Source organism: Ambystoma mexicanum, chromosome 6p (assembly GCF_040938575.1).
Source record: "Ambystoma mexicanum isolate Mex_15411 chromosome 6p, UKY_AmexF1_1, whole genome shotgun sequence".
Lineage (NCBI taxonomy): Eukaryota > Metazoa > Chordata > Amphibia > Caudata > Ambystomatidae > Ambystoma > Ambystoma mexicanum.
Window position 1 is genome coordinate 1,332,264,485 of NC_090935.1, and position 25,783 is coordinate 1,332,290,267.

Consider the following 25,783-nt stretch of genomic DNA (forward strand, 5'->3'; position numbering starts at 1 on the left):
GCAGAGTACCTCTGAGGAGGTGCAGTAGGAAGTTTGGCTTTTTAGAGACATCAGAGATGTGGGCGTAGAAGGAAAGTGTGGAGTCAAAGATGACCCTGAGGTTTCTCTTTCTGTAAAGTTCTTTAAGCTGTGGATGCAATAAAGACTGTGGGCCTCATTATGACCCAGGTGCTAATGGGTTAACGGCGCCATAAAAGGCTGCAGCGCCGTTAACCTATTAGCGCCGCAGCCTTTTATGGCGCCGTCTAGACCAGCCGTTAAAGTAGGGACCTGCAAAGGGACCTTGGTGCTAATTACGGTGCCGCAATTTGCGGCACCGTACTTAGCGTCTTCCCCATTCCCATTGAACCCTATGGGGCAAAAATGGGAATGGGGAAGGGCCATGGAGGAAGGGGGAATTACCGACCCACCAACCTTGTAATGGGGTGGTAATTCCCCCTTTCTCCATGGCAGAGTCAGTAACTTACCTGCATGGACCATGGTGCTAATAGCACCATGGTCTTCCGCCAGGGTTGTAATGAGGCCCTGTGACACAGAATCAATATTTTATAAGGAATGGGTATTGTTCTTGGAAAATGTTCTGTTTTTTTACATACTTCATAACATGTTCTACCATCCCTCTGGATTCCACTGCTCCAGTCACAGGGCTCTGATTCGAAGGCCCCACTAGCTGAGATTTGATGACTCCCAAATCATTTTAGTAGGGTGGCTGGTTCTCAAATCATCTTAGTCTGGGTGGGTGGTTCTTAGACACGAACCAGCATATTATGAGCGGACTTTCCCTCTCCAAGTCCGATTATCTTTTGTATCGAGGTCCTTCTTCTCCGAGAAGCTCAGACACCCACATTATATGCGGTGCTCAAACCTTGGTATTTTCCCTGTATGTGAGATACTGAAACTTTCCTAGACTGAGGAGCTTTAATACACTTACTCTCATACTTCAGAAGTCTCTGACCCATGCGTGGGCCTTAAGACATTGAGTCAACGAGAGACCGAGAGCCTGTGACCGCCTGGATCATCTACCTGACTGCCTTTTGAACCCCAAGCTACTGCTGAGCAGCCAAAGAAATCGTATTGAGCTACTTGGCTCGAAGCTGGTAAAGTCACAATTAAGCATCTGCAAACTGCTCAGCAACTTTGGCCCATTAGGACCGAATATTCCACTTCCCCAAGCAGCTCAATCCTGTATGAAGTGCTTAAAAGACGTACTTGCTGCTTTCAAGCCTTTTGCAAAGAAGTAAGGTAGAACTGGTAGACCGGATGCCATTCTCAGAAACTCTGACGTTACTTTGGGCCCTAATGTTTGGTTAGATTATGAGTTCTTTATCCGCAGAAAATCCAAAGGCCATTTTTGTTCTTGTTCCATGTTCAACCATTTCTCAAAATTTGTCCTTCCAGCAGTACAGTTCCCAAAATATTAACTCTGGATTTATTTAGGTACTTATTGCGTTGGTGTTGGTAGCTTCTGCTGCTAATTTAGATCTCTGGAGAGTATATCCTGCTGGCGGCCAATGCTGCCAAAACAGAGGTTGACTTTCTTCTTTTACCTATTGAAATGTTATGACTGAAACACAGCTGAGCCAAGTTGTGGTACAAGGTTGGCATAGCTCATAGAAGCTATACAACCGTCCCACTTATTGTGCTGATTCTGGCCAAAATAGGATTTCATCACACACGACCTTCAGTTTGACATTTTGAGCTTTTTGCATAGAAACAGTGAAACTAATAAGCGTGGCAAAAGCCTAGGCAAAGCAATGCAGTGCACGAGTGACGTATACATTATCAAGTGAAATGTGTATTGTCTTGTGCACAACAGAACACAGAGAGGCAGTCAGCAGGGCAGTTGAAACCCTAAATGACCGCGCATGAAAAGGTTTTACACTTTGTGTCCAATTTACAGTACACTCTAAGGTGTTGGGAGTCCCATTTGACTTAACATGTTTGAAATACCCTGAAGTCAGCACTAGCGAGCTGAGGATCCTTGCATAGCTCGGTTTTCTTCCAAAGATAAACACCATTTTGGTGCAGAAAAATCCCATATCCTTTTCGCTGCATTAAAATAAACAATTTTAAGTGTTTTGACAGGAATTCCTGTGTGACGCATCTAGGAGGTGAAGGCTGCCACGAGACTTGTCAATGCAAAGTTTGCAGCAGAAGGAATTGCACTTAATCTCCTCTGGCAATTGCTTCTCTTACGAGGCCAAATTGGGCTGTGCAGATGCCACCCAACAATGGTCCTTATTGCTCAATCAATAATCCAAAGGATTCTATGTCGAGACAGGAGGCGAGCATTATGCTTCAACTTATTTAATACCACTCTTCAGCAGTTTCAACAAAATAACAGAAAAAACGCTGAAAATGACTCAAGTGCTCATTTTCTTTTTTCTTTCTTTTCAAAAACATTTCCCTCTGTTTTCTGCTGAACTGTAGTCCTTGACAGCTCTTGCTCTGTCTATATGTCACTTCCTGTCTATCAACTCTTCCTCTTCTTTTCCTGCTCTTGAGCAAGATAAGTACTGTTTTCTTACTTCAGAAGAAGTTGATTTATTCATGGTGTCTGGGAAGTTAATAGCACACAGAACGTAATGTTTCTTTCATGAAATGATAATGTGTTACTATTCACACGGAGCAAGATGATTCTCTGATGAGATTTGCTGTTAACGGGCTCACAGAGTTATAGCACAGAGGAGAGAGCGCATTTCGTTATTCTAGTTGAGAGGGCCAGCGCTCCTTCAGTGATTTATGGTTATTTGTAGCACAGCGTTTGCTAACGGGCAGGGCGGGGTAGGCGCCAAGTTAGGTTGCACCCGTAGGAAGGGAAACAGGACTGTGTCGCATTTCCAACACAGCCGGGGGCCTGTTTCCCTTCCGGAGAGAAGAGAGAGCAAGGCCCCCACCCTCGCGAGGGTGGGGCTGAAGCAGCGAGCAGCGGAGGGAGCACACAGGCCCCCTACCTCGCGGGGGCAGAGCCTCATACAAGAGCTACAAACCCAGCATACAGAGACACAACAAGCCACACAGGGGGGCCAATTAACACCCAATAGAATTGGAAAAATAAGCACAAAGAGGTGCTAGCCACATAAAAAAATGTAAAAGAAAAGAATTAAGAAATAACTATATGTAAGAGAACAGCATTCAACTCACCGCAGCAGTGGGCGTGCACGCTGAGGTACTGGTACAGAACGCCCAGGCATTGTAGAATGCCGGAATGTGAGTGGAGCGAAGAAGAGCAGGCACAAGACCTGGCTTACAGCTTCAAGGAGGTGCTGGGAAGCTGGTTAGTGGATGCAGTGGCTCAAAGGGTGAATCCCTTACAAGATAGATTGGCTATATTGGAATCGATGCTAAGCCAACCTCGTAAAAGCACTGACACTAAGCATAGCACGTCCACTAACACCTCAGAAAGAGGCTCTAAGAGGTGTACTGAGTCCCGCAAGAGGAAACTCTCTACTGACTGACCCCCCGGGTTGTACCTACGGGGCGATCAAAGAAGCTCCAGAGGCTGCTGACGCGTTCGGGAAGTTAAGTAATTCTTTTCTGCAAAAATCAGCAGTGCCAAGCCTCATGACCCGCACCCCATAGGGCAATAATATGGCAGATACAGACAGGGACTTGGAGGAAGAGTCGCTGATGGCCACAAAATCCTCTCAGGAGGAAGGAGAGAAGCCAGAGGAAGATTGGCCAAAGCCTGCCGGGGGCAAGAGAGCCCAGAAAGAGAAACACCTAGAATGTGAAGGCAGAGATATCAGACATGTTTGAGCCGGAGAACGTAAGGAACCACAGATCGTCAGACTGGCAGCCATCACCCAGGGTGTCGAAATACATGACACATAGACTGAGAAAGGCACTAGACAAGGACACGAGGCAGCATATGAGAGCTCAATGCTCACACCCAGACTTCCCGGGCAAAGTGGCGGAGGTGCATAGAGAGATATGGATAGAGATAAACGCATATGCATATAGATGTACAGAGAGACGGACAGGTATATATGAGAGCTGCAATGAGGGTGGTGGATATAGATGTATAGGGACATGCATACAAATATAGAGATGTATGTATATACTGAGAAGCAAAAAGATAGATGATCTTCAGTTTGGTGCCTTTGACTTTCTGAGTAAACTGCACCTATGGCTCCCTACAAATCCTCCCATGTTTGCCATATTTGCATTTAATCATTTGTATAATCTGTATCAGTCAGCTGTCAAAAACAATGTGTTTAGGTTCCCTGCAATATAGTGGTTTGAGATTCTCTGGTGGTGGATAAGTCCTCCAAAATACCCATGGTCATGCACATCGTCGTCAAAGAATTCCAAAGATGCCTCAGTGATTTGAATCTGTGATATTTCTAGATTTTCAGAATGTACTAGGAAAACTGGGAAGATTGTCTTTCTTTTACAGAAATCATTTCAAAGGCGTGGATTGGGTGCGAGGAGCGAGGATCGGAAAGTAATGATGGAGCATCTTCTGTGCTGTCTGTCATTCCCGGAGTACATTGTGTGCTGCAACAATGATCAGTTGTTACTTTCAATGGTTCGCTGGTGATATTCAGTTCAAATTCCGGCCACTATATATTGGCAGACCGATTCTGAACCTTGGGACAAGCATTCACAACCTCAAACATTAGTTGCTCCCTGGTGACATTGGTTTGGCAGGCAACATCATTTGTTAGTGGAGTGGTCTGAGTCTTCCCGTTCTTCTTATTCTTCTTCATAGGCATCTAATAGATTTTTTTTAAAAACAAGCATTATTTATTCCACACTTACAAAACATTTGAATATCAACCTTTCAATCTAGTACTAACAAACATATAGGCTCCCTGATGCCTGCGGGCTACGGCGTGTAAGAAATAAGTAAATAAAAATAAAAACATTTCCAAATAGCCAGTTAAAAAAAAATGTAAAAGCCTGGGTCGTATTTATCCTGGTTTTCCGAGTGCAATTTGATACAGTCAATCTTGATGTTCCTAGTGCATCCCCCATCTGTAACAGAATGATCACAATAAACTGTAAATATCTTCAATTCCAAGAAATATATATACAATTACAACAAGTAGACTATTTCACTTTGATAAACATTGTACACAATGAAAGGAAAATTAAAATTCATGATAAATGACTGTCACCATTATTTGTATACCTGTTGTCCCTGTCCCTCTTCCATCTCAACTGCTTCAGTAGCAGACCCCTTGTACATAAAAACATATGCAATATACGTTGTATAATAATTAGCAAATCTAATGGCGATTACATCTTGATAAGTGACCTTGTACACTTGAATAATTTCTACAAGTGATGCAAATACCAAAGGAAAGGTAAATATTGAAAAAGAAACACTTTTTTATAATTGAAAAAACATTTATTTATAAAGGGAAAGTCAACCATTATAACTAACTAAACATTTTAACAATAATTGATAGTTGAAATAGTTGAACTTCACTGGTGTCAAGGGAATTACCACAATACTCTCATCCTTTAAAAAAAGTAATTTACAGGCCGAATTCCAAAAACATTAAAGTACTGTGGATGAGTTTTAGACTTTTTTTGTTGATCCAAAAGTATACCGTACTCAACCGGATGAATTTCTATGCTGTTTTTGTGGACCTTAGGATTGCCTTTGATGCAGTCTCAAGAGATACCCTTTGGAAAGTTCTGGGAAAAATAAAAGCCTTCCCCCCCACTTAATTTCAACTATCCAGGAAATCTATCATAACAGTAAAGTGGTGGTACGCTATGTGTTGTCTGGTGAGACAACGCCCCCTTTAATGTGTGAGACAATCCTGCCTCCTTGCCCTGCTCATATATATATATATATATATATATATATATATATATATATATATATATATATATATATATATATATATATATATATATATATATTCATCACCTCTCTATTGCAGAACTGTATGGATTCCCTAAGGATGGGCTTGGATAGATACCCATCACTCTGTTACACATACACATATGATGCAGTACTTCTGTCCACAACTCCTCAAGGATAAAAAACTTGGCTGGCTGTTTTCCTAGGAAAATGTGCTGATCTTGACCTAAGTCTGAAGGTCAAAAGGACAAAGGCCATGGTCTTTAGACCCCAATTCAGTGGAAAGGTGTATTTTAGAGAAAGTTCCATTTTATGACTACTTAGGAACAAGATTCAGTGAAAGTGGTCACTGGACGGCCCAAGTTGGAAGGACTTGCACTACTCTGGGGAAATACGGTGGAGCTGTAAGATCATTCTACAGTAGGCATGGGAGAGTGCCAGCTCTCACGGCCATTGAACTTCTGCGTAAACAAGCGATTCCTGCTTCACTTCATGGCGCAGAGCTCTAGGGGTACGCCAATACATTAAGTTTAATAAGAGAAGAAGATTTCGCAGCTCTCTAGAGGTACATCCAATGCCCTATTACACTTATAACTTGAAGTATGCGCAGTGGGCGAACAAGCTTCCCTTTCCCCAATATTATACTGGGTAAGGCTTTGGAGCACATAGGAGCTAGAAAAGTACGGAGATGCCATAAAGCATTTCCTCAGTCTGGAGTGGGGCAAAGGTGTTGCTTGGATGGAGCATACACAAATTCTTGGTCAGTCTGAATTAATCAAGTTTGTGGACAGCACCGGATAGTGCTAACAAGAGCCCTAAACAGAATTAAGAAAGCAGCCATACTCCAGTTTAGGTCGAAAATGATCGGAGAGGGGAATACATTGAAACTGGGACCAGACTATCAATCCTATAAAAGGGAGTTTGGCCCAGAAAGCTACCTCAAGTACCTAACCCCATCCAATGCTAAATCATTGTACATTAGGTTTAGGCTGGTTACAGTTAGCTACCTTTACACAACTGTGGGGGCAGAGTGGGTTGCTTAATTGCCCTTTATGTGGCTTGGGCGAAGAGACAGTAGTCATTTTATGTTTATTTGTCAGAGACAGATTACAGAGAGTATGATATCCTCGTCCTTTGCTGATGGGGTTGGGTTTTGTTCAACTACCGATGCTTTGAATTTTGCAAAGAGAGCATAAGCCCAAGCACAGTGATTTGTACTGCTTGCTACGTTCATCAAGCATGGCTCTGTGGACAAACAATAATAAGCCAGGCCCATGAAGTAACTTTATCCGATCTGGAGAAACAGGTCACTGGGAATTTGTTTCATGGGCAATGATACTCCGTGGGGCTGAGAGTATACTCTCCCTACTTGGCTTTTCAGAAGGTCATAATATGAATCTGATACTGCCAGAATTTTATCCGCATTGAGTTTTGGTTCTTTTGTAACATTTGAAACTTTCGTACATGGAGCTTTATGACCATTTTACCTGGACATTTTAAAAATCATGAGATATGTTGCTATTTCTTTATCTTTGTGAAATCAAATTGGTATGTGCTGTTAATTATAATTTTCTTCATGCATTTTTATGCAACTGTTGCCTTCTATTTTTATGAACTTTTATGGCTTTTTGTGCCGATGCTTGCCATCTAAAGCCTTTGTTTTGATTGTACAAGCTTTTCGGTTGACTTAATAGTGAAGATCTTGATTGACTCCTGATGTTAGCAGGGAAGATATCTATATTATTGCACCTACCTCTTCTTCGCCACAGTACATAATTAGCAAGCCTACCAGAACACCGAAATTGTTCCTTCTAGTCTCAATATTGAATAGTAATGTTACCTATATACCCCCACCTGACTCATCCTCATCACACTATCCCACTACCACTACGTCACTCTGCCTCATCACAGTACTTCAATACCACCAACTCACTCTTCCTCATCACTGTACCCCACTACCACCACATTACTCTTCCTTGTCATAGTACTCCACTACCACCAACTCACTCTTCCTCATGACAGTCCCCCACTACCACCAAGTCACTCTTCCTCGTCACAGTCCCCCACTACCAAGTCACTCTTCCCCGTCACAGTACCCCACTACCACCAACTCCCTCTTTCACATCACAGTCACCCACTACCACATCTCAGTCTTCCTCTTCACACTACCCCACTGCCACATCACACTCTTCCTCGTCACTGTCCCCCACTACCACCAACTCCCTCTTCCTCATCACAGTACCCCACTACCACCACCTCAGTCTTCCTCTTCACACTACCCCACTACCACCATCACACTCCTCCTCGTCACAGTCCCCCAATACCACCAACTCACTCTTCCTCATCACAGTCCCCCACTACCAAGTCATTCTTCCTTATCACAGTCCACCACTACCACCACCTCATTCTTCCTCATCACAGTACCCCACTGCCACCAACGCACTCTTCCTCATCAGTCCCCCACTACCATCAACTCACTTCGTCAGTCTCCCACTGACACATATCACTCTTTCTAGTCGCAGTATCCCACTACCACCAACTTGTCTTCCTCGACACAGTCTCTCAGTGCCCCACTAGCACGTCTCACTCTTCCTCATCACAGTACCCCACTACCACCAACTCACTCTTCCTCGTCACAGAACCCCACTACCATTGTATCACTATTCCTATCACAGTACCTGACTACCGCCAACTCACTCTTCATCATTATAGTCCCCATCTACTGCACCTCTTTATTCCTCATCACAGTTCTTAACTGCCTCACCTCACTCTTCTTGTCACAGTCCCAAACTTCACAACTTAAGGCTTCCTCATCACAGTCCCCCATTAACTCCACTTCACTCTTCCTCATCACAGTACACCATTACTAATCCCTTCTTATGTAGTGGACACAAGAAAAGAAGACATTCTTGATAAACGCAATGTTGCATAGCTGAACCACAGAAAAGAAATAGACTTACAGGTGGTGGGAAGTAGAGCATAACAAAAGGTGCTGATTTAATGCAACAAAACCGTTGTGTGCATGGCCAAATATATTTTAACACATGAATGGGTAGTAGTCATGGCCTTCAGTTGTGGGCAGTGGTGAAAACCTTCACCCATGTGCACTGAATAATTTAAAACACTAACAGGCTACCAACCATAGCTTTTGCTCTTTACCAGTGGATACAGCTTTCAACCATGTCCACTCTATATTATATACACTGATCAGGCACTAGCCATGGACTTTAGCACAATACTGGCCAGTGGTAACAATCTTTGAAGGTGCCCACTATATATTCTAACATATAAATGGGCTCCTATCCATGGCCTTTGACCTTGAGCAACCTCAACATCTTTTGGCCATGTCCACTGTATATTTTAAAATAATAAAATGCAATAATTGATGGCCTTCGGCCGTGCCCACTGTATATTATATACACTAACCAGCCACTAGACATGGTCTTCAACACAATACTAGCCAGTGGCCATGGCCTTTGGCTGTGCAGCATGTATATTGTAACATATTAATGGGCACTGCTATGGCCTTTAGCCATGACCACTGACTACAGCTTTCAACATTGCCCACTGTATATTTTAAAACAGAGATGGGCTACTAGGCATGTCTCTTAACCATGCTCATTGGTATTTTTGAACACTAACCGACCACTAGCTATGGCCTTTGGTGCTGGTCTGTGATCCCAGCCTTTGTCATGGCCAAGTCCAAGGGCTTAATTGTTATTAAGGTAATCACACTTTTCATGAGCTAACTTACAAATGATGTTATGTCTAATTCCATTACTGATGTAATCAGTTATATACAATGTAATTAGTGTTGTCACCAGTGATGGCATCAGTGATGTGATTTGTAATGTCATCAGTGCTCTCATACAACATGTAATTAGTGATGACAGCAGTGATGTGATCTATGATGTCATCATTGTGGTCATTGGCTGCGCAACAGAGGGCACGAAGGTAAGGTGGCTTTAGCTGAATTACTGGGGTTGTATTGAGTCAAGTTCTCACCTTAAAGTACCTGCAATTGAAGTTTTTTCCTTGAATTTCAAAGGTTTTGTTACAATGTATTGCTCACCAAACCGTCACAGCAACTAAGGTTTTTTTCCTTGCATTACAAGGGTTTTGTTATTCCATAGATTTCTAGAACGCTGCCAGACCACTAGCATGGTCTTCGGCCATGATCAGTATTTTAAAATGCTACCAGACCACTAGCCATGGCCTGTGGGCACGGCCACTCTATATTTTAAAACACTTGCAACCCATCGCTCAAAGACATTCATCAATCACAAACAGATTTTTTCCTGTTTTGACAGTGGTATTGTTATGTATAAAAGATTGCAGGGTTTGAGAACCCAATGTGTTTTTAGGAAATGCGCTGTGAGATACAATTATTTGCCATGGTTCACACACTTTGGTTAAGTAGCATGTCCAAGCTCCTTGTTTTATGGCTGATCTCTTGGTGACTGTTGTGATACATCGCACAACCCCAACTAACCACATTTAATCAGCATGGAAACAGGGGGAAAAAATGACCGGTTGCAAGAAAAACATATGCCCAGGTACTTTCTGCACCAATCAAAATCTTGCACCCATGAATATACGCACAGTAAGTGAACATATATCTTAAAGTGAAATATACAAAGTTAGTTCATTTGACCTTCCCCTTAGGGGAAAGAGCATAAGACAAAATAGCATTGGACTTTTTAAAAAAGGTAATGAACACCAGAAAAATAACCTGAGAGAGGAAATGTTCCAATAAATATGCTGGCAAATTATAAAACGTGCTCACTTTTTAAACTCAGCAATTTGTCGTTTAATATTCCCTGGTAAACAAAATCCCAATGCGAAATAAGTGCTTGTGGTCTTGTGGGAAAGCGTCTGCACCTCGAACATGACACCATGAGTAAAATCCTGGTAGCCAAATACTTGAGCAAACTTGCCAACCTCAAAAAACCCTGTGTGTTGCCCACGCCCTCTGAAATAAAGTTACGCTCTTCACCCACATGTGTCCTTTACTTGTGCCCTGAAAAGCAGCCACAATCAGGAGAGAATAACTGCACGAGTGTCCAGGATTACAAACTCTCTTGCCACATTGTGGGCAAATACTCCTGACTTACTTGCCCTCTCATCTCCGAGTGCAAAACCTTCAAGGACTGACAGTAGCACGGTTTTAAAAAATTATAATAATTTGGATGCCCATTTGGGTGCCCATCCACGAAGTAACCGGGACTGACCCTGCTTAGCTTCAAAGCAGGACCGACTGTGCTTAGCTTCAAAGCAAGGAAAGGGCCGGCCCGTTTCTCTAAGTGGCCTTGTGGCTTTGGCTCATTTATTGGGCAATATGGCCTGAGGAGCCAGGCCCCTTCCTCACTTTGAAGCTAAGCAGGGTCTGTCCTGGTTACTGCATGGATGGGAGACCTCACCCCTGTCGTCATTATATTTGTAAGAATATCTTTTTTTTTTTAAATGTATCAGCGGGCACAGAACTACTCTTACCCGTGGCTATCTGTAGTCCTTTGTAGCCACGAATATCGGAAGAATATCTTTTTTTTTTAAATGTATCTGCGGGCATGGAACTACTCTTACCCGTGGCTATCTGTAGTCCTTTGTAGCCATGAATATTGGAAAAACGGCTGATAGAAAATTGATTTCCTGCCAATCAGGCCCTCACCAAGTGCCCCCTCATCTATGCCAGTCCCCACTCTCCAGATGGCCTCCTCATTTCCCCTACCTGCTCCGTTTCCCCACACAACACACACTGTTGTGTGACAGTTTGTTTTGAGATGATGGCTATTCGAGGCTATAGCCGAGGCTACAGAAAGCTTTGTGTTGCAAACTCAGTCCCTAGACCCCCTCCAACTCCCACTTATCACCTGGTGCCCTCTAGCCACCCCACCTCTAGCCTGATGACATTTGCATGATTTTGCCCTGCAAATGGCCTTTTCCTGTGTTTCATTTTCCCATATCCTTGGTTATAGCCGTGGATATCTCTTGAATCAAGAGAAGAACAAGATGGCGGCTGTTTCATCTCTAAAAACACTGAGTTTTGGGTAAATCCCCAAGATATAGCTATTTTTGGAAAGGGGTCACCCCATTCTCCATCAAATATTTAAATAACTACTGAATGGAATGACTCCAAACCATGCATGGATCGTGAGTCAACGCTTTGTGCACAAGTTGTTTTGGATCTGGTCTAAATCCGTCCAACGGTTTGGGCTTTGTGCTTTAGCAAAAATGTACCTTGATTGTCTATGGGAAAATGAATGGGAAGTAGGCTGCACTGTTGGGAAAAAAATGTGTTGTCTTTGTGATAACTTTTTTATTTTCTAACAAATCTTTACTAAACTTTGCAGTCTAGGGGCGAGGGGCGCAATTCCTTAATCAATTTTGGAATTTCGGGCAACTCTGTTTATTGAATCAAAAGTTATTAATGATAGAATTTTGAGGAGTTCCTATGGGAGTCCGACTCACCTTAACTATTGGATGGCGAGTGCCACCCTACAATATAAATACATTCTGTAAAAAAACTTAAGCTAAGAGAGAGCTGAGATAAACTAATTTATTGTGCAACAAAACCCATGAAATTCGGGTTTGGAAAGTGACGACAGTCTTAACTCTTAGTCCTCTTTTAGATGTCACCTATGATCTCATTTATGATCTAATTGCTGTTCCCTGCTGTGATCTCAGGTATGAGCAGCATGGGTGACTCAAGTAAAGATTCCCATTGGTTCCCACACCCACCAAATTGAAGGGGTTTTGTTGTGATGAATTGGTTTATCTTAACTCTCTCCTAAGTAAAGTCTTTTCACCGAGTTTCAAGGGTTTTGTTATGCGATATCTTATCCAGAGCCTACTTGTCATTGTCTTTACCCTCTGGTCACTATCTACATAGCAGAAAATGCCATGGCCCACATACTCTTGCTAGTAAATAACCAGGTCCTACAAGCCATGGCCTTTTGGCCATGACCAATGTCCACATTGCAACAATTAGGCTAAAAGACCAAGGCCAGTACCCACGGCCCATATCTTCTTCAGTTGTAAACTGCCATGCCCAACTTGCCATGGCGTTGGGCCTTGTCCCTGGTCACTTTGCACTAATTAGGGTAACAATCCATTACCCACTGACCATGCCCTTCATCCCTTACTAGTGGCCACAACCTTTGTCCCTGTCCTCCACCACATTGCACTAATTAGGGTCATATATTGTGATTCACGCTCAGCTGCCCCTTTTTACCATTACCTTTAAACACCATGGCCCTGTAGCCTATCACCCCCTTCCCCCTTATTTCGTTCTTGCAATATTTTCCCTAAAATGTTTTAGTGGAAAACATTGTGCTTCTTCCTGGTATTGCTGCAAGAATGTCTGTAGCAGCAAAAACACAGTGTTTTCTGATTACTGCAGTGATCCATAAAAGCTTGAAGGTAGTCTTCCCCTTCCCCAATCTAGATAGACACCCTTTCTTCTATTTATTCCCCCCACATTCTCCGCACTGTGAAAATCACTCTTGACCCTCTCCCATTATCCTATTTCCGCTGTACGTTCCTGTGACACACTTGTCTTTCTGACCGGATCTTGCGTGATTTTCCCAGGGTAATCTCACGAGATTACCACTGTCAAATGAAAACAATCTCACTCAAAAAAGGTTCTCAAGCCCTCCCGAAAGTGGCCAACTAACCACGTGGTCCTCCTTCAGCCTCTCCTCACCTACCCTGATGTGAAGCCTCCCAATTCCTTTCTCCAAGTAAAATTGTAAGTCCATTTCTTTGTTGTACTCCTGTGAGATTATCACAGGAATCCCTGGGTCAGAGCAAAAAAAAGGTGGCTTTTCATTTCTGAAAAGACTCATTGCTGCAATGCAACATGGGAGATATATAAACGTTTTAGTGGACCAGGGGACACCACTTTCTCTGTCAATTTTTTTTAAAAACTACTGTGCGGATCTACACCAAACCAAAGAAAGGAATGCCTGCAATGCTTTTTCTCTATGGGGAAATGAATGGATTTAGGCCAAAATCGGATTTTTCGGTGCACACCTAATATCTTTTGAAACATTTGAGAAATGTGGATGGGCCAATGCAAGAATTAGTTTTGCAAAGTTTCAGCTTGATCCGTCTACCGAGTCAAAAGTTATAAGCAATAGTGTTCACAAAAGTCAATGGTACATACGTTTTATCTTGACTGCATGGCATAACTATGGGAGTGACCAGCACTCTACAATATATATGATTTTCAGGTGGTCATTGAACCAATGGATTCCTGTGGTGTCTGCCTGTTTTTTTAGTACCCGATGAATGATTGCGGAATCCACTGTAAATGCTGTTTCATGAGTATAATTTGCAGGCAGCACTTGCATTGTTTTTTTTACAAAACGGAGAGCAAAAAGAAAAAGGAAATGTGATTTTGCCTGTATTTCCTATTCATTTTCAAACTGTTTTGTAAATGTTTCAAATTGCAAGCAGGGGACCCAACAAGATACAAGTACTAATGCTGGTGGACCCCTTCATACAACCTCCAATTCCAACCCTGCTTTCTTGCTGGCAGTTGGAGCAATCTCCTATGATGTGTACGGGAGCCATTTGTAAATGCACTGAATGAAGTCACAGGGCCTCTGCACCATGGGCCTCTTTTGTGTGAGTACAGTTTATTTCTTTTTTTTACATTGCTGCAGGTTCAGAAATCCGTGATGATGTGGAAAAAAAACCAGAACTCTGCATATCCTACAGCAGATGGGATCTGCAGATTTCAATTTGTTTCTTGAAAATGGGGGATGGGCAGTGCTGGTGTTCCCTCACAATGTGAAATGTGGCATGATATGTATCTCTCTAGGGCAGGCAGAAAGAGGTGGCTGGCAGCCAAGAGTGGGGGCCTTGTTTGGAACTCCTTAAATGTAGGACATTATCCTCTGACAGATCCTGTCCTAACTTGCTCAGCTAGGCAATCTATTTCATCTTTCCTGTGAGAGAGAGCAATAACTAAGAGGCGAGCTAGTTCAATGCCCCAAAGGGGGTTTCTGTGAAGCAGGAGTGCTGGATTTCATGATTTATATTGTGTAGAGCTTTCAGAGGAAATAGGAATTGCAATAGTAGCGCAGAGCATAATCAATCATATGGTCTAATGCAATTACTAGTTTTAGACGATTTCTAGGTATTTATACACTGCTAATTTAGTAAGTACACATGCAAGACCAACCACATAAGGAATACAATAATACATTGCTGATGTCTACAAGGTAGGATAAATGAAACAAACGTGATTATTTAGTACAACATATATTAACATACAGTCTCTAAAACCCACCCTCCCTTTGACTTTGGGCATGGCGGCGAGCAAGTACAGTACACACTAACTGGTTACATGCAGTCGGTATGGATTCCATAGGCAGGGGAGACTATTGGTTCCTTCTTGCAGAAACAGCACAATACAGTGTAACTTTCGCTCAGCCTCTGATCCTGGGCAACTAACAAATGAGGTCATAATAATCATGCCAGCAGAGTGAAAACAATACGTTCTCCTGCAGCTCCAGCAAGCACCTTAGGATGCCCTTCTGGACTGGCATTCCTGGCATACAGTTCTGCAGCCGCTTATGTCCAAAGGGCCATACTATTCAGGGGTGTTTGTTTGTTTGTTTATTTATTTATAAAGTGCTCCTCACCCGAAGGTATCTAGGCGTGTTACAAGAATATGCAGTTTCTTAGTTACAATACAAAATACAATACAATAGATCACAAGTTATAAAACAATACAGTATGATACATATACCGTTTTATGGCACAAAAGAAATATGGTGACTATCCAAGGATAATGTACATAGATACAGAGATGTCACTAGCGTTGTAAGCAAAGTCCTAGTTGAGGACTCTAACAAGGTGGGAGGTCTTTGGAGGTGAGCCAGAGTTTGGTGTTTTTCCTGAATTTGTATAAGGATTGGTCAACTCTTAAAGTGGTGGGTAGGGAATTCTAAAGTTGGGCGGCCATGACAGGAAAACTGCTGCCATCTGCTTTTTTTAATCTAAACCTGTGGACTCTTTGGCAGCCGGAGTTGGTAGTCCTTTTGGGTCGTGCAGAAGTTATTCTTTGTGAATTTTTCAGTGAGGTAATGAGGGGCTGAATTGTTGATACATTTGTAGGTCAGGGAGGCTGTTTTGAGCTGTATTCTGTCCTTAATGGATAGGCAATTGCTGTCTCATCTGAACACACAGATGTGTTGTCTTCTGGAGATGCCTAGGGCTGTTCTAAGTGCGTTGTTTTGTAGAATCTGGAGTTTATTAATGATCTATTTGCTGGCACCTAAGTACAGTGTATTACAGTAGTCAATTTTTGACAAGATTAGAGCTCTAGCCAGTGCAATGCAGCTTTCTGTAGAGAGAAAGGGTTTGCAGGCGTGGATCAGCTTGCAGGTGTAAGCTGTCGTGTTCTGAAGTAGGGATATTGGCCTACATTTAAACAGCAAGCCTGGACATATTTTTCTTACAGGGGCATATAATTTTTACTGCATGTTGAGTGGTCTTACATGGGCATTCAGGTCTACATTGACACAGCCAAGATGGCCATGTGTTCTTATAGTAGCATGGCATTTTTACTGGCATTATGTGCAAATCAAACAGGAGTGTGAGCTTGTGTGGGGATACTGGCCTATTCTGGCAAAGCCAGCATGGACATGTTTTCTTATTATGTCATTAAATGCATTTGGGCAAAGAAAACATGGGTATCTTCTTGTGTGGGGGACAATGGCATATATTGGTGCTGCCTGCATGGACATGTTTTGGCAGCTAGCATGAAAATGTTTTTTTTTAAACTGACAGAATGCTGCCTTAGATCCTGGACAAGAGGCATCATGAAAATGTGTTGGGAATTGCTCATGTGTACTCTTGGTGACCTGGCATCTATTGGATTTGTTCATGTTTTACACCTCAAAAACGATTTTAATCTGCTTTTTACCCAATTTGTAACAGGAAGTGCACTGTAAAATGCACCATTTTAACGTGTTATTTAAACAGATTTCTTGGGTGCAGGTGACCACTCCATGCTACTTGTGGTTGATGGGGCTGCAGAGCTAGGCTTGGTTGCATGAGCACATTCATGGGATATTTCTAGGATCCTCCAATTAAACGAATCACTAGCTACCACTGCTGCATTGATCTCCTTACATGCCACTAACTCCGTCCTACACCTGTTGACCTGACTGAGGCACAGGCTTGCCTGACAGAGGTCTAAATCATTTGAGAAGGGTCACAATGCAAGATTTGTTTGAATTGCGTTAATCAGTAACCATTGGCCACATAGAGGAGTGCCTGGAAACTGTCCTGGCTGGTAGCGTGGCGCAGTATAAATCAACATAACATCACATAAAGGAATTACGCAATGTGCTGTTTCATTAACCAAAGGTCAAAACATAATTGGTCTGGAGTATCGGGCTTGACATTTTATGTCACCGGATCAAAATAGTTTTGCTGACTTTAGCAGATACCTGGGATAGCATTACATATTCTTGTAATTCCAGAGCTCTGTTGACATAACATATCAGAGTTTTACACATATCCCATTGGGTAAGACAAGGAGAGTGAGCAAACAGTATGTGGAGCCAGTCAAGCGGTCACTAAAGTGGAGCCAAATCTACTGTCTGTGGGTGAGGCAAGTAGGTCTGAGGTCAACTGAGACAATCATTTCTGACAACCTAAGAAGAAATGCTCAGTGTGCACAATTGCGTGTGTCAGGAGGCCTATGCAGGAAGCACAGAAAAGTGGAGTTGGGGAGTATTATCCAGACATTTTATTGGCATTTAGGTCAACACTGGGTGTGCACTTCTCACCTCATCCTGTGGCATTGCAGGTTTCCTAGTTGTTACAGTATGCTTTCTTATGAACTCGCTTGTCAAGGGTGATAAGTCTCCAGTCAGTTGCTCAGTCTCTTTAGCAAGCTGTTGGTACAGCCACAGTGCCTCTGCTGGGGCAAGGAAGGCCACAAAGCCATCACCATTGTCAGCTAACACTTATCCCTTCTTCCACTCTAGTCTCCTCCTCTCCTCAGATCTTGGGGTTCTCTCGCCACCGCCCAGGCTACTTCTCTTCTGCCCTCCCTACTGAGGTCTCATTCGTCCTCCCACCTTCTTCTCAACCTGTTTGGGGCTGGCCCAGCCTCCTTGTACCTTCTTGTTCCTTCTGGCTAAGGGGATGCATTTGTTCATCCCCTGAGTTGCTGGCACTTTTACTATTGTAATCTCCTTCTCTCGTGTGACCACCTCCTCTATTGTAATTACCACCTCCTCCTCAGATGTTCCTACCACTTCCTCCCCGATGACACAATCTCCTTTACCAATATTACTGCTACCACCTCCTCCGATACTAGCACCTCCTGTGACGTAATAACTATTACCACCTTCTCCTCTGATACTACATCCCGTCCTCCCTCTTCTGCCCCTCACCACCTCCTACCCACTCATTCTACTGCATGCCAACACTGTCTCAATGCCCATCACAACCTTCTCCAACAACCCACTATGCCTGACTGGGGTTGTGTATTTGTATAGTGTGCGCCCTCATCCCCCTGCCTGGGTCTTCTAATGAAGGTATGCACCGGTGGTTTGTGATTTGGTAATGGTTGTGATTGCCAATTCTCCTGCAGCTGTTTTGATGTTAAGGGGCTAGGCTTTCTCCCCTGCCAGCTGCTGCCCTGTGCTCTTTAATGTTTCCAGTGTGTGGTTTAAAGGCTAGAAACACAGTGGGTAACCATGTGGTATGCCTAGTGCCTCGGAGCATATGGGAAATAGTAAAACTGTATTTCTTGCATGAGAATCTCTTGCAGAGAAACAATGCCTTTGAAACACTTCCTCACGTGCTGAACTTTTAGCATTTGGGAAGTCGTGAACTGGCAACATTGTATCCAGGGAGATAACCACCTTAAGCTGTCTGAGAAGAGTCCTTTCATGTGTGAAGCTGCAACAGCATCAAAGCATTCCCTGGCATTGTTGAGTGCATATACCCCAGTTACCCCAAAGGGAAAGCCTTCTTTTTCTACTTTATAATTGTGTGGCTGCTCAGTGAGAGCTTCGGGCTCTCTTAGTTGGGAAGGTGGTGCACAAGTAATATCTTACAGCATCCCAGAAAAGGTTTGGGCAGGGGCACACTTTTTCATTACTGACCTTCTCTACTGGGCAAGAGGGGTGGGGGAAGTCTGTACTCTTATGACTAGCCTGTGGTGTGGGACTGTGATTGTCCCCTGTCGTGTGACAGGACTATGCAGGAGGGACCAGGGGCTCCTCCCCATACTACCCCTCGGTCCAACATGCACTGGAGTAAGAGCATACCCGTGCCATAAGGAGAGACACTGAAGAAAGGTTTACAGTTTTTAACCCTAGTAATTGTGTGACGTGCAGTTATGTGTTATTTATTCTTCTAGCTCTTCATGCCAAATATGTATCACACAATTTTGTGAACATGCATTCTCATAATTGTCTACGTACCCCACATCTCAGATTCCTGTTTACTCCAAACCTTGCCTGACTGATTAGCCCAGTCTATTTGATCCCAACCTAATTACTCAGGTGGATTTCAGTGTATGGGTGGATGATCCGTCCCATCCAGCTTCCCCTAAAATTTCTGCATTTTCATCATCTTGTATCCGGACCTGCACCCATTACGTAGATGCCATATTCTATACCCAAAGAACTGCTTCTGTCAAGATGGATCCTCTATTGATATGGCTGCATCAGATGGCTCTTCCTCTCTCCATCAATCAATCAAATTGAAGTTTATTCGGATAAAATCCCTAAACTAATGCAAAGCAATGTAAATATACATAGTTCAGTAATAAATTACAGTGTACATAATCACAAAAAAAACACTCATTGGTTAAGAACAATAATATTCAGTAAGAACATGTTAAAAAGGAACATCACCCAGGCATTTTCTTCTGATCTAAGCCCTTCTCAAGAATTCTAAGCAAGACCAAGAAATAATTAATTGTCCTTTTTCTAATGTTCTCATACCAGGGGCAGAACAAGACAAAGTAGGTCCTCTTTTACGGCATTGCAGCGACAGACCACAGATTGTTCGTGGCCCGGCCAGTTTTTTGTACTTTCTCTCAGCCACAGGAGATTAAAGCGGGCCCTGGTCAAAGCCCAGCGATCTACAGATTTGTTGCTGTATAGCAGATAAGGGTAAATTACTTCTGGTTGCTTGAGTAGCACATGTTTTCTGTTCGTATTTAGGTAGAGCCCGGTCGATTCACGTTTTGGTCAAATTAAAAAAACGAAAGGTCCTCTTGTACATGTGGCACTCAGTTAAAGATAACAGTTCATATGTAAACTAGGAGCATTCAGCTGTTTCAGGCAGACCGGGATAAAGTTCAGCCATGGTACTTTGCGCCAAGAGGAGCCTAATAGTAAGGTTTTGATGATATCATGTGACAAAATGGCTCTTGGATTTGACCATATACCAAGCCAGTGCATAAGTGGCGCCTCATACCAGTCATCCCCTATATGTGTTATGCCTAGTTCTATGTGTACAGCATAGTTAGGGGCGGAACTAGGGAGCCCCAAAAACGTTTTAAAAAATGTATTCTCGATTACCTCAATTGCCCCACAATGCTGCCCCATAATTAGTTGCTGCTTTGGCTTGTACTTTATACTTGATACACTTCTAATAATAAAATAAATGGTTGCCATGACACGTGGTCCTAAAACAAGAAATGCCCCCCAATGTCTGTTTCATTCTCATACTTTGTTTCTGCACATGGAACCCGCCAATTTTCAGAAAAGCATATGCCTAAATATCAAATTTTGACACCCGTGGAATAATAGCACCATTGCTTACCATGTTGCGCATTTTGAGCTTTTTACCATGCTGATGACTACATACCATCACTGATGATTTGCTAGTGTTAATTGTTACATAAACAGCCATAAAATCAGTATAGACTGGGAGAGCTTTCGCACCGACCCGAGAATAATCTGCCTTAGAGTCCACCAAGGTCCTGTACAGGCCATTAATATACAAAGTAAACAATACTGGAGCCAGGACACAGCCCTGGCACACTCCCGATCTAACTTCGAAGTAGCCCATGCATTGCCCATATTCCCCAAAACGTACACAGGCCCTGGTGTCCTCGTGAATCAATTGTAACACTTTAAGGAGCTCAGCCTGGCACCCCATGGACCCAAGAACCTGCCATAATAGCACCATATCCACCTTATCAAATGCAGTGCTCAGGTACCCAAATAAATGGGTTTGGCCTTTACAAATATGGACAAAGCCCCTACCAGGTAAAGATTAAGTGCTTGATCACGTGTACCCAGGCCTGGCCTGAAGCCATATTGGATGTCAGAAAGGACTTGACTGTTCAAGATACAGTCCTCCAGATGTTGTAACACAACACGTCCAAAGACCTTGAAGGCGGTGTCCAGCAGTGAAATTGGCCTGTAGGCCAGAGGGTATCGGGTAATATTATCTCCACCAAAAATATCGCCGTACATATGGTCGTCGGAAACGGCCATAGGCGATATTTTTGGTGGGGATAATTTATGGGATAAATGGATGGGGGGGTTGCGGGGGTGTCCCCCGGTCCCTTTTAAAATATATGTGGGATGCGGGGGTGTCCCCCGCAGGTTCCATGGGGTAATATCGCCGCAAAAATATGGCCAAATTTTTGTACAGCAATATTATTGCGGCGATATTATCACATGGAACCGGCCAGAGGGCTTCCGGGGTCATCCTTTTTAAATATGGGATGAATAATTGCGCCTTTCCAGGATTGTGAATATTCTCCTGTTTCCAGAAAGGAGTTTAAACAGATTGTCAAGAGTGGAACCCACAATTCTAATTCGACCATATAAAAATGTGCAAGAACTGCTTGTGGACCTGGGGCGCAGTTGTGTGATTGCTGCACAACCGCAGTCTCCACCTCCTTCAAGGTCAGCCGTATTGAAGAACGGTGATCTCCACCCTCGTACCTAGATACCTGATCCTGAAATAGGAACATATAGTGATCAGACCAAGATTTAGCTCCCACATTGTTTTCCCTCCTGTGTTTACAGTGTTGATTCATTACGCATAAATCCAACTGTGATAAGACAACAGTGGACACATTAGACCGATCTTTTCTTAGCACAAGCCTCAGAGGGAAGTGGTCACTGGCACTTTTCTGTACAACCATGAACACCAAGATTAAATGCCAGTGTTATGCGTGCATACAAAGATAATCAATAGTTGAATACCCCTGGACACTCACAAATGTTATTTTGCCAGGGACATCGGAATGCATGCGTCCATTCAAAGAACACTTTCCCATTCCATGAGCCACATGTTCACTTGTAAACCCCTGGCACACACCTGATCGGCGAAAATCTGCGGGCGGGTGATCCTATATGCAAAGTCTTCACCCACATCAACAAGGTCAGTTGGAATACCATGGCCCAGTTTCACATCTCCCCCCTTCGCCCCCAGGACCAGAACCGTATGCTTGTTCAATAAATCCAATATGGTAGACTCAAACAACTCTTTTAATGCCCTGAGCCGATTGACTTCTGAGGCATGTGGACTATTATAAAAGTTGACCAGCAACAGTTTATCCCCCCGGTCAGGAGTCACTATGACATATTGAATACTGGAGAGATTCACACCCTCCACCCCAATGTGGTAATGTAAGGATGATTTAATCAAGATTGCCATCCCCGCATAACAGCAACCTCTTTTGTTCTTACACGCTAGGGTTGAGAGTGAGACAAATCGTCCAGGCTTGCAGGTTCCACCGCCCAGGTTTCCTGTAAGAAAATTATGTCCTGTGACCTCAGATATGACATTACGTCAGTCCTCTCAAGTTTGGACGGAGCCCCCGCTATATTCCAACTGAGGATGGTGACCACATACTCCAGGCAGTGTGCAGACATTTCCTGTCCAGGTGGGGGGCCTCATCTGGCTCCGATGGATTCTGACTCCTGCCTCTGGTGCCCCTAATCAGTCTACTTCTTCAATACCTGACAAGGTTTCAAAACAGTTCGATGTGATAACTGCCCCACTCTCGATCCCGGCGCCACTTACACCTATACAAGTTGGGTGGCTTACCCTTCTCCTTCCTCTCACCACCTCCCACTCAACCTGCTGTGATCTTGGAAAGCTGGTGTGTGGGGGATAGAAAGCAGCTAGGAGAAGGAATTTACACATGTTATTAGTACTCTTCGTGTTATAACGAGGGGGGCTGAGCACAGAGACTAAATAATCCATCATGGCTCGAGCTACTACTGCAACTATCACGAAGTCACCCTTTCCCTGTTTAGCAGTGTTGCCTATCCACGTGGCCCTTCTTCTCATCAGGATGCTCTGGGGATTGATTTTCACACCAGGTAAGTGGGTGTTAATCCAGTGTGCGGTTTTGTTCATTAATTAAATTGTTGTCTCCTCCACCCCTTCCGCCAAAGTTGGGACGTCCACATTAACTCCCACCAATGGTGAATCTTAGAGTGGCAGGGAATAGTTTCTTACCTGTAACTCCATTTCTCCAGCATTGGTATCTTTCATGGATTCACATGCTTAGAATATTCCCCGTCGTCAGGCTGGGAATCCCCGGTACATTATATTTCCCGTAGGAAAACCTTTTCGACGCTTATGCGTCCTATCCACCTCGTTTTGTATCATGCGTGTCCGCGGCGTCAGGACGCCATGATATAAATACAGGACCCGCCCCCGCGCTCCCTCAGATTTCGGCCCCCAAAGTAGTGGGGGAACCGGTTTGCATGTCCAGGGGAGGCAGGTGGGCGCATGTGAATCCATGAAAGATACCAATGCTGGAGAAATGGAGTTACAGGTAAGAAACTATTCCCTTCTCCAGCATTGGATCTTTCATGGATTCACATGCTTAGAATAGATTACATAGCCGTACCATCCCAAAAAGAGGAGGCGTGCATGCAAACCTACATACCTTCTCACAATGCCCGTTCCCTATGGTCGTGTATACATCAGTAATCGTTAGCATAGAAAACGAACAATATTCAATCATAATTGCAACAGGATCTAACCCCTCAGCCGGGGCTTACCTTATTGGAATAGGTGCCGAAGCACCGCCTGTCCCATCCGGGTATCTTCGGCATGTTGTTGCGACAGGCAGTAGTGGCGGGTAAAAGTGTGTGTAGCCGCCCAGGTAGCCGCCATGCAGATGTCCCCCAGAGGGACTCCAGACCACAGCGCCGTCGACGATGCCGCCGCTCTAGTTGAATGAGCTCTTGGCCGTCGTAGAAGAGGTTTCCCTGCCTTGGAATGGCAGTACGAAATGGTAGACGATACCCATCTTGACAGTCCTTGCTTTGAAATGGCTTTGCCTTTAGCACCCAACCTATAGGCCACGAACAACTGCCTCGTTTCTCTGAAAGGTTGCGTGCGATGAAGATAGAACTTGAGAGCCCTTTTTACGTCCAGTGTGTGTAACGTGCGCTCCGCTCCCGAGCCTGGCTCTGGAAAAAACGTAGGTAAGACAATAGAGGAGTGTTTATGGAACACTGACGGAGCTTTCGGTATGAACTGTGGGTTAGTGGCTAGGACCACCTTGTTCTTGAAAAAACGTAAGTATGGTGGGTCTACCATTAGAGCTTGGATTTCTGAAATACGTCGGGCTGAAGTGATGGCCACCAGGAAGGCCAACTTCCACGACAAAAACTTTAGAGACGATGATGACATTGGTTCAAAAGGAGGTTTCATAAGAGACGCTAACACCAGATTGAGGCTCCACGCCGGAGGAAATTTCTTCTCTGGAGGAAAACTCCGAAATAGGCCCTTAAGGAAGTGCTTAATCAGGCGGTCGCTGAATAATGGTGCGGAATGTCGTTGACGTGTAAACCTGGAAATGGCGGCCAGGTGTACTTTTATCGACGATACCGATAGGCCCTTTTGAGCTAAGAACAGCAAGTATGAAAGGAGCTGTTCCGGCTTAATCGACTGCGGAACCAAACCTGGTTGATCCGCACACCACTGACAGAACCTCCTCCATTTGTACGAGTATGAGGTGTTTGTGGAAGGTGCTCTTGCCGCTTGCAGAATACGCCGACATTCCTCCGGAATCGTTAGCTGACCAAATTCAGCGAAGTCAGGAGCCAGGCCGTCAATTTGAGGCTGTCCGGGTCGTGATGCCAAACAACACCCTCCTGTCGAGACAGAAGGTTGGGGGTCTTCTGGAACCTCATCGGTTCCGCCGCCGCTAGGTGCAGTAGGTCTGAAAACCACACCTGTCTGGCCCAGTACGGGGCCACCAGAATCACCCGACATGGGTACTTGAGGATCCATTGCAACGTCCTCCGGATAAGGGGAAATGGAGGGAATGCGTACAGGAATTTGTTCGTCCATGGGAAGGAGAACGCATCCCACAGAGAGCCCTGCTGAGGCCATCTGCTTGCATACTGCGGGCATTTCCTGTTGTCCCTCGTCGCGAACAGATCGATGGAGGGATGTCCCCACTTCTTGAATACGTGTTGTAGTTGCTGGTCGTTCAGCACCCATTCGTGAACATCGTTCAGTTCTCTGCTGAGGGCATCGGCCTCCACATTTCTCACGCCTGGCAGGTGGAACGCCAAGATTTGCATGTTGTGTTGCAGTGCCCAATGCCAGATTTTTTGTGCCTCCGTCGACAGGGACCTGGACCGTGTCCCTCCTTGCTTCCTCAAGTAAAACATTGTAGTTGTGTTGTCCGTCATGACACGCACCACCGAGTTCCTCAACTGAGGAAGGAAGGATTTTAGAGCCCATCGCACTGCTCTCAGTTCCAGCAGGTTGATATGCAGGGAGGACTCTTGTAACGACCACCGGCCTTGTACCTGTAACGTATCCAGATGAGCTCCCCATCCGCTCAACGATGCATCCGTCACCACCGTCTTCTGGAACTCCGGTTCCACCAGAGGCATTCCTTTCGTTAGATGAGAAGAAACTTTCCACCAGCGGAGTGCTTGTACTAGTTGCTCGTCGACGACCAGTCTGTCGGACCAGCGA

At 44.1% G+C, this 25,783-nt stretch overlaps 1 long non-coding RNA gene across 1 annotated transcript in view; it reads right to left on the reverse strand.

Annotated features, from left to right (window-relative positions):
• Positions 1 to 3,938: 3,938 nt before the first annotated feature.
• Positions 3,939 to 25,783, reverse strand: part of LOC138510383 (uncharacterized) — a 350,876-nt gene continuing 329,031 nt past the window's right edge. Inside the window, exon 3 of the long non-coding RNA XR_011280375.1 lies at positions 3,939 to 4,980. This is a non-coding gene — a long non-coding RNA (uncharacterized lncRNA). The remainder of the gene's footprint in view (positions 4,981 to 25,783) is intronic.